The following is a 9067-nucleotide window of genomic DNA, read 5'->3' on the forward strand; positions in this document are numbered from 1 at the left end:
CTCTGTATGACTATTAGTTGCATAATTTTTAAAGATACTGACTTTTGTTTTACATAGATAATTGTTAAATTTCATAAGTGGATACTGATATCCAAGTTCTAAAAAATTGAATTCTATACATACATTTTTTATTATTCTCGATCTACTATTATACCATTTAAAATGTACTTGAACGTACTTCTGAAATTAATAAATTTATGTGGTACCAAAGTCAAGCTAAGATACTCAAAATTTAATTTAGAGGCTAATTTAATAACTCAGCATGTCTTCCTTACTCTTACAGATTTACTTCATTATCAAAACCCCATAGGACATTTTATAATCAAGTAAACAAAATTTAGGAATTATTTAAAACTTTAAGAGGACTTGAAGAATCTATCATACCTAGATCAGTTCATTCTTGCTACAGTGTTTATATTAACTGCTGTTGCATGTTTCATTAATAAAGCAAAAGATATAAAGCAGATTGAGAATAGACTGATTCTAAAAGGATTCAATTTTACATTGAAATACTCATAGTAACTGCATAAGAAAGAAAAAAATAGTTTATTGAAAACAAGTACAGAAAACTATTACTTGGCTAAAATTGTATACATAAAGAAATTTTATTTTTTATACTTTTCTAATATGAGATATTATATAGAATCATTCTCTTACTAAAATGACCACCTGGATCTGCCATAACAACATCAAAATTAACATGTTGAAAACTAATGATTGTGTCTCTATTCTTAAACTAGTCCTCTTCATGGATTTTCTATTTTAATTAATTAAATGGCAATTCTTTTAGCAGCCAAGCTATAAACCTCAAATTTCTCCAAACCTTTACCATTAGCATGTATTACAATTATTTTTCTTGCTTTTCTTTAGATGTTTTTGTTTAAATTTTCTTATAGATTTCTTTAGATTTGATTCATAAATCACAACTTGCAAAATAGACTATTCTAAGACTCTCTAAACCACTGTCAGGAAAACTGTAAAAACTATACGATACTAACTCATAATATATATCACAGACTATCGGAGTTTAAATTCTTTTTACAACAGGTTGCTAAGAAACATATTCATAAGGTTAGACCACAAACAACCTGAAATAATAATAACCAATGTGGACTCACATGTTTAAAGAAGCACTAATTTATCCAGAAATTTGCCTAGTTTATAAATTCTGACTAATCCTTGCTATGTCTAAATCTCAAAAATCTAAAAATCTTGATGTATTTTTACCAACTCTCTCTCCTCTTTTGAAAAACTTTATAGCTCTCTTGAATTATAATGTCCTTTGCTACAGCAAATTGAAAGATTTTTTTTTTAATTACTAATATGTTCATTGTAGTCTTTGATTGGTACTGTTTCAGTTCTAGAATTTCTTTTAAATTTTTTTTAATAATTTTTGTTCTATTAAAATTCTTTATCTGATCATATATTTTCTTGAGTCTATTAATCACAGTTACATTAAACTTAAACATTATGCCTGCTACTTTCAAAACTAGATTTAAATGTTTTAATTTTCTATATTTTATATTTAGATCTCATTTCTTGGAATCCTTGGTAATTTTTTTATTAGACACAACATTTTGTAGAAAAACTGCGGAGGTATTGAATCATGTTCTTTTCCTTCCAGAAAGTTCGACCAGAAAGATATAATAGGAGAATAATTTCAGTCTAACTACTTGCCTGGATTTTGGTTTGCAGATTTTGAAAGATCCTACCTACTTTTCTTTTATTCTTACTCTTAGAATGTACCCTTCTAGACTTTCAACTGAGAACTTGGACTATTTACTGGTACTTCTCTTCTTTAGTATGTCTGTACCTCCAATATTTGTTTCCTCAGTCCTCTGAAACTACCCTGAATCTTGTTCTGTGTTTTAAAAACATTTTCTTAACATCTTTCTCTACAGAGCTTCAGAAATCAATTATGGATGAACAGAAATACATTTATATCTTTAACTTGCACTTGGAACATGACAACTAAAGGAATCATAAGCTAATCAAATCACAGCCTGCAGAAATTTTCATAAGACCAGATTAAGTGTGTATCACTCCTAATGCTCAATGCAGGCATTTTCACAAAATGGGTTTGTTGTTGTTTTTTTTATGTTATTCTAATGATTGGCACTAAGTATAAAATCAAGATAGAAATGCCCTAATTTATGAAGTATGCTTTTAATGGTTGCACTGTTATTTTTTAATATTTTACTTGATTTTTCTAGATATCATATGATTCTATCTTCATTTTAAGCAAATGCTTCTGCAAAATAATCCTGATAACCAGTCATAATTCTACATATTCACAAATTAAAATAAAATTTCTGAGAAAAATTATGTAAGAAATGTGAGGATAAATAATTTTTTTTTAGGAAGTTTAAAAAATATTCTCCTTGCAAATTCTTCTAGAAACTGCATTTGTATGATTTTGTTGTATATAATAAGCTTTATATAACTACACTAATGTGGTTTATTATATGTATATTTATGTATAAAAAATATTTTGATTAACCAAAGAGATCGTGGTGCCATAAAATATAAAGTCCACATTTGATATGATGTCACACAACTGAAAAAAAGTCTTACACTATAAATATTCAGATATATTTAGACTTTTCTTATTATTACTATAGAAATTAATGGAAGTGGAAAGCACAAAGTAATACTACTAAAAATTTGGTGTAATTGAGCATTCCTCTCTAATTATATTATTGGGTAATAATAGAGTGAATCTGCGATTTACAAGACTTGTGGATCACATCTAAAGAATCTCTGGGACCAAGAGTCAGGAACTTCATTCACCATGAACTCTAAGTTCCTATGTTCTAAGTAGAATTTATCAGGTCCAAAACATAGTGCCACAACTGAGAAACTTTGCTATAAAGAAAGTGTGAAATTATTTAATTGCTTGCAAAAAATAGGCGGGATTAATGCAAAATATTTATTATAGGATGATATAAGGATATTTGGTTTATCAGGGATTCTTTCCTTGAATTAGACAATTTCATATCAACAGTGCTTGATTTCCTCAACTGTTATTGATCTATTCTGCTGTAGATATAACATTTCGAAAGGAAGTTTAAATGTAAGGATGATGAAATGTAGTAGAAATGGAGAATACTTCGGCAAATCTTCTAAATTTAGAATGACAAAACAGTTCTGATTGCCCTGATGAGAGATTAATTGAAAATGATTTGGGTAGAAAAATAAGATAATTTATTGATATGAATATGCTAATATGAATAATTTGGTATTCACAGCAATAATTTGAGTGCTGTGGCTTTTATGCTGAAAGTCTCCCATTAGAATGTGATTCTAAAATTTTAAATGACTTATAATGTAGTAGGAACTCATGACTACATGTCACAGCTAAACTATTCTAAGGAGTCTGTTCAGGGATTCCAAATAAAATTAGACTCAGTAGGATCAAAGCTAGACATTTGATTAGAAATATAAATAGCCCAACACGAACTCCTTTGATTTTAAATAGTTTCATAGCATTACACCCCCATGAAACAGTTCTACTTATTTACAGTCATAATACATAAAAGAAATTTCAATATTAGTGTGCTTCAGTTATTAAAATACAGAATTCAAAATACAGATTAAATAACCATTTCTTATCTCTGTTATCTCTATTTTAAAGTATGAAATACTAAGCTGACATTTAATATTCTATGTGAAACATACATTGCTGCAATTTGAACGTTAAGATAAGGTTTTCTTGAAATCAGAGATTTGTCACTTGTTACTTTATCTCCAGTTCTTAGCATAGGGCCTGTCGCCTAGTGGGTGCTCATTAAATATTTAAATAATTAAGATGATCATACTCATTCTTTATTAGGATGTAAAGACTAATCTGCAACTGTTTATCTATTTTACAATTAATATATTTAGAGAAAGTCTTTTTTAATTTTGTTTTTGTTAATTTGTTTAATTTATCCACTATAGCCTTAGCAGTGATTGATAGTTTATGTGTTCTCCTTGGTTTAGTATAGGCCACAGCCAGCATTTTATTGCCTGTGTGGCTCATTTATTCCACATTTTTCTTACAAGAACTATATGTTATGCCAAGCTATAATAAAAAGATACCCAACAGTTCTGTTTTGGGGTTAATGCACATTGTGGAATCATTTATTTTATATAATTTATAGACTGGCTGGCATATTTCTAATACTCATGGATATGAATATAAGCAGAATAATCTTTAATAGATCAAAATAGAGCTCATTGATATAGTAATGTCAGAGTGTTTTGAGTACTAGTTCCACAATAATACTTCACTGGTTCTTGGAACCAAATACCCATTCAAAAGTAAAACTACACTACCATCCTGTGAAGACTTACATGAGTAACTACCCTTTGGAGGGACTGGCTGCTCCAGGAAGAAAAACTAGAGAAAAATTATCATAGCATATCACACCTTTTACACACCAATAAATCAATTTATGTTTAAGATAAATTTAAAAAGGAACAAAATGGCTGAGATGGAGTCATAGGCAGAAGATTTATAATTTTTTATGTGATTATCTCCTAAAGTTTGTGAAAAAGAAAACAGTAAAAACATTGCAACTTTACTCCTCTCTGTACTCTCTAGTTTTAGGGAGGAACATGTACAATGCTAAATCATACTCAGACTTTATTTGAAGAATATAATAATGTGTTTTTTTTCCCCTGTCTACAAAGTGTTCACCTTTGTGTGAGAAAAAATAGGATACCTAAAAGTTCAAGCTAGAACACATTGAAAGTCAGTTAGTGAAGTCCTACAGAAATTTGGCAGTTCTAGATTCAGAAACTTTACTGATATATATTTCTAATCATTCTTAATTTCTGCAATTTAGAACAGAAAAATAGCCAGTTGATGGTCATAATTGAGGAACAGTAAACTGGTGCATTTTGATGACATGGCACAAACTAAATACTTTGCAACCTACAGGGTCCTAAAGAGAAGATAAGAGATTAATTATGTGTGCCATGATATTTCAAAAAAGATATGATTCATAGTATTATAACATCAGAATTAAGAATTAGCTGGAACAATTAAGCTACTAGCCAAGAGTAATACAGCAGATCTACATCAGAAAAATTATGTTATTGGGGGAGCTGGAGTCGCTAAGATATTCTGGAAGCACAGACACCAGGTGAGGTGGGTGCTTAATTTTAAGTGCATTGGACATTGCTCTCTTTTGATCTTGTCCTCTCATAAAGAGTCCTTTGTATACTTAAAGCAAAAGCAGATGATGGAGAGGAGAATATCTTTATAGTCCAATGTCTAAATGGAGACGAAAATTAATACTAATGACAAATTATCTTCTGTACCTCTAACGCATGTTAAAAAAAATCTTGGAAGTGCTTTGCTACCTTGAACTATGGGATAAAACTACATTAATATAAACTTATGTAAACTTGATATTAAAATTGGCTAAAATTAATAGATGCCTTCATAGTCCTATTGTCTTATGGAATATGAATGCGTAAATAAAAGTAGATTCAAAGTTCACAATAAAAAAGAATGTTTGATACAGGTTGAAAATTTGAAAAGGTAGCTGCTCTCTTTAAGTCACCCACCATGACTTGAAATCTGTAAGCAGCTACTTAGAAGAAACTTTTTCTGTACAAAAAATGAAACTAAAGAAGAGAGATATGAAAGGAGAGTAACCTTTTTGAACTGGACTGGGCTTTCGGCTGGTAAGAAAGCAGTTCAGGGAGTTTCTAAGCAAGAGACAGAGGAAAAGAGAAATAACCCATATTAAGAGTGTCAGGTGGCTTTAAGGAATGCAGTTTCGACCTTGAACTATAGCAGATATACCTGGGAGGAATGCCAGAATGGACTTTGTTTCAGCAGTGGCCAATGAAGTAAAAGGATGGTGTCAACTTCAGCCGGAGTTAGATGCAAAGGTGAACTCAGTTAAGTAAAACTTGAAACCCCTGATCAGTGTGTGCAGTGAGTCAAGTAGAAAATGTAACATGATCATGCATTTTTAAGTGTTTTGTACCTCCTAATGTAGCAGAAGAGTTGTTCCCTAACTTTTTTTTTTCCTAAGAAACACTGTCAATGAAAGATGTTGAATAAAAAGTAATAGAGCAAAGGCCCTAGTTCCATTGTAAGATTCCTGCTTTTAGATGAGAGACTTGCAAGCTCTGAGAGATGACAACAGACCACTACTAAGGCTGGAAAAACAGCAATCTTAATTGATTATTTCTTATCCTGCAGGCACTGTGTTAAGTACATTATATGAATTATCTCATTTAATCATAACCACAAGGAATTGTATTTCTATTTCATATATGAAGGAAATAAACCTTAAGGCAATGAATTATTAAACTGAAATCCCAAGTATTTTTGATGACAGAGACCAGATTTAAAACAAGGTACATGATGCCAGAGCCCACATCCTTAAATTACATACTACACAGTGTGCTTGTGAACCATGCAGTTTGTGAGTCACTCAGGTTTGCTTTGGTATAAAAACCATCTCTGCTTGAACCATAACCTCTAAACATGGAGAATTTGCAGAACAAAAATAAGCATGAAATAAATATAACATTAGACTTAAAAAAATAGAAAATCACTAATAAAGCAATACAAGTACAGTATTTATAATTTTGTTTTAAAATTTATTATTAGTATTATGCATGTGAAATTGTATGATGTGTAGAATAATACACTGGAAAGAAAATGTTTAGTGGCAGAACTTCAAACCATTCCCTCCTTTTACCAGGTGACATTCTTTAAAAAGAAAGAAAGCAGGGAACCTCATCCAGTTTCCTTATAAATAAATTTAAATCAGACCTTTTGGTGTTTTAGGCCTACGTCTTAATTTAGAAAGATTACTGACTGACACAGAAAGGCCAGTGCCATTGAAAAGAAGTTTAATGTTACTTAGCAGTCCCATAGAAATGAGAGGTTCTCCACACAGGGCCAAAGGAGAAACAGCAGGTTTTCATCAGGAGGCAGAAGCAGGAGTGAGGGGAGCACTTAGGCCTTGATCTTTATTGGGGTTCCTATAGGAAAGACAAAGCAAAGCAAAATAAATAGTTTAAGATTGGGTAGTTTGACTAATTATTACTGTTTTGGGGCTTTAGGGGTGGTCTCTAGTTGCCTGGTGTCTGGACCTGGGATGATTAAGGCAGAAGGATATTGCCTCTTGGGGGGTGTAAGCCAAGCATGGATCTGAATTAGTTTGCCTATCAAAGAAAGATATGATCCAGGCTGAGTCCCTTACTATCTCTAAGAATTGGCTAGCCCAGAAGAAAAGTCTTTCCCCAGCCAGAAAGTTTTTTTTCAAGATATCAAAATCATAATACACAAGTGAAAATTATACAGACACACACACAGTATACTTGGTAAATGAACTAATGATATTTTCAAGCAAGACAGTCCTTTAAAGGATGCTTTTAGCAGGATATGTCTGATTTGTCTACAATTGCCAACAAACTATGACCTATGAGATGAGAATGTTTTTACATTTTCAAGTGTTGTAAAATTGGATATAAAGATTAATAAAGACTACATGAGCCCACCAAGTCTAAAATATTTACTGTCTGGCCCTTTACAGAAAAGAAAAAAAGAAAGAAAACAGAAATTGCTAACCCCTGAGATTGTAACCAAACTTCAGATCATGGGTTTACAGTAAAAAAAGAATTTGCTAGAAACAATGATGTTAAAAAGTAAAACTGTCCTGCTACATCAGGAGGTACAAAACACTTAAAAATTCATGGTCATGTTACATTTTTCAACTTGACTCAACTACATATACTGATCAAGTGTTTTAAGTTTTACCTATTGACTTCTTCTATGGCTTTATGTGGAAAATATTACCTAAGCAATATACCTATCAGAATATAAAATGGAAATAGTTCATGACCAAAAAAACTCCCTCTGTACAACTGACATGATTGGATATGAAGCTTAGAGACCTTTTATGATGCTGACCAGAGCTAGAGAATGCCCCACAATATCAAAAAAATACTTGGGGAGCAGCCTTTGTGGTATTACGCCTACCTCTGCTTTGTCAGTGCTCACAATTAATTGTATCCTTGATATTGTTAGTAAAGTTTACTAAGTAAGATCCTTGATTTTATAACTCTCTAATGATCTAATCTTTGGTAATAACTAATACACAGTTTATGTTTTGTAATTTCCATATATGAAAATGTAGTGATTTGATGTTTTCATAGAAACACTAAAGAGTTGGAAAGGAAAATGACAAATTTGAGCACTTAGGATTATGTTATGGACTGAATGTGAAACCTTCAAATTCATGTCGAAGCCTTAACCCTTATTGTTATAGTATTTGGAGGCGGGGGCCTTCGGTAAGTAACTAGGCTTAGAGGAAGTCATGGGACTGGGGCCCTGATGACGAGATTGAGAACCTTTTAAGAAGAGACACTAGAATGTGTACTATCTCTCACCACTATGTGAGGATGCAGGAAAAAGCTGTCCATCTGTAAGCTAGAAAGAGAGTTCTCTCCAGAACCCAAATGTCCTGGCATCCTGATCTCAGACTTCCAGCTTTCAGAACAGTGAGAAAATAAATTTCTATTGTTTAAGCCACCCAATCTATAGGATTTTGTTATGAAATCCTAGGCCAACTAAGACATATTTCATCCAAGATACTCTTGCTAGTAAAGGAAATGGCGATGCTGCTGAGATAACTATGCCAGTGCCTATGCAGAGATAATGCTTAATGATAATGATGACTAGAATTGCATCCGCCAAATGAACACTGAACAAATGAAGATGGACATTGTACACATTACAATAATTGCTATTATTTTTCCTCTGATTTCACATGTTAGGAAGAAGTTAGGTCCTCAGTGTTTGATGTCAGTCTAAGAGGCAGTGAGCCATCAGCCTTAGATGTCAGAGAATCAGACTCTATATCATCTTGGAAAATTTTTATATAGACCCTGCTGCTAGGTATTGTTATTTCTTTTTTTTTTTTAAATGGTGATAGGTAATCATCATGTATGTTGAGCTGCTTATAATTTTCCTGGAAAAAAAATAAAGGTTTTTTAATACTGGCTGGCATTTTCTATGACATTTCATCACTTTGTATACATAGAATCTTAAACA

The sequence above is a fragment of the Pteropus vampyrus genome, unplaced genomic scaffold (genome assembly GCF_000151845.1).
Source record: "Pteropus vampyrus isolate Shadow unplaced genomic scaffold, Pvam_2.0 Scaffold5, whole genome shotgun sequence".
NCBI classification, from domain to species: Eukaryota; Metazoa; Chordata; class Mammalia; order Chiroptera; family Pteropodidae; genus Pteropus; species Pteropus vampyrus.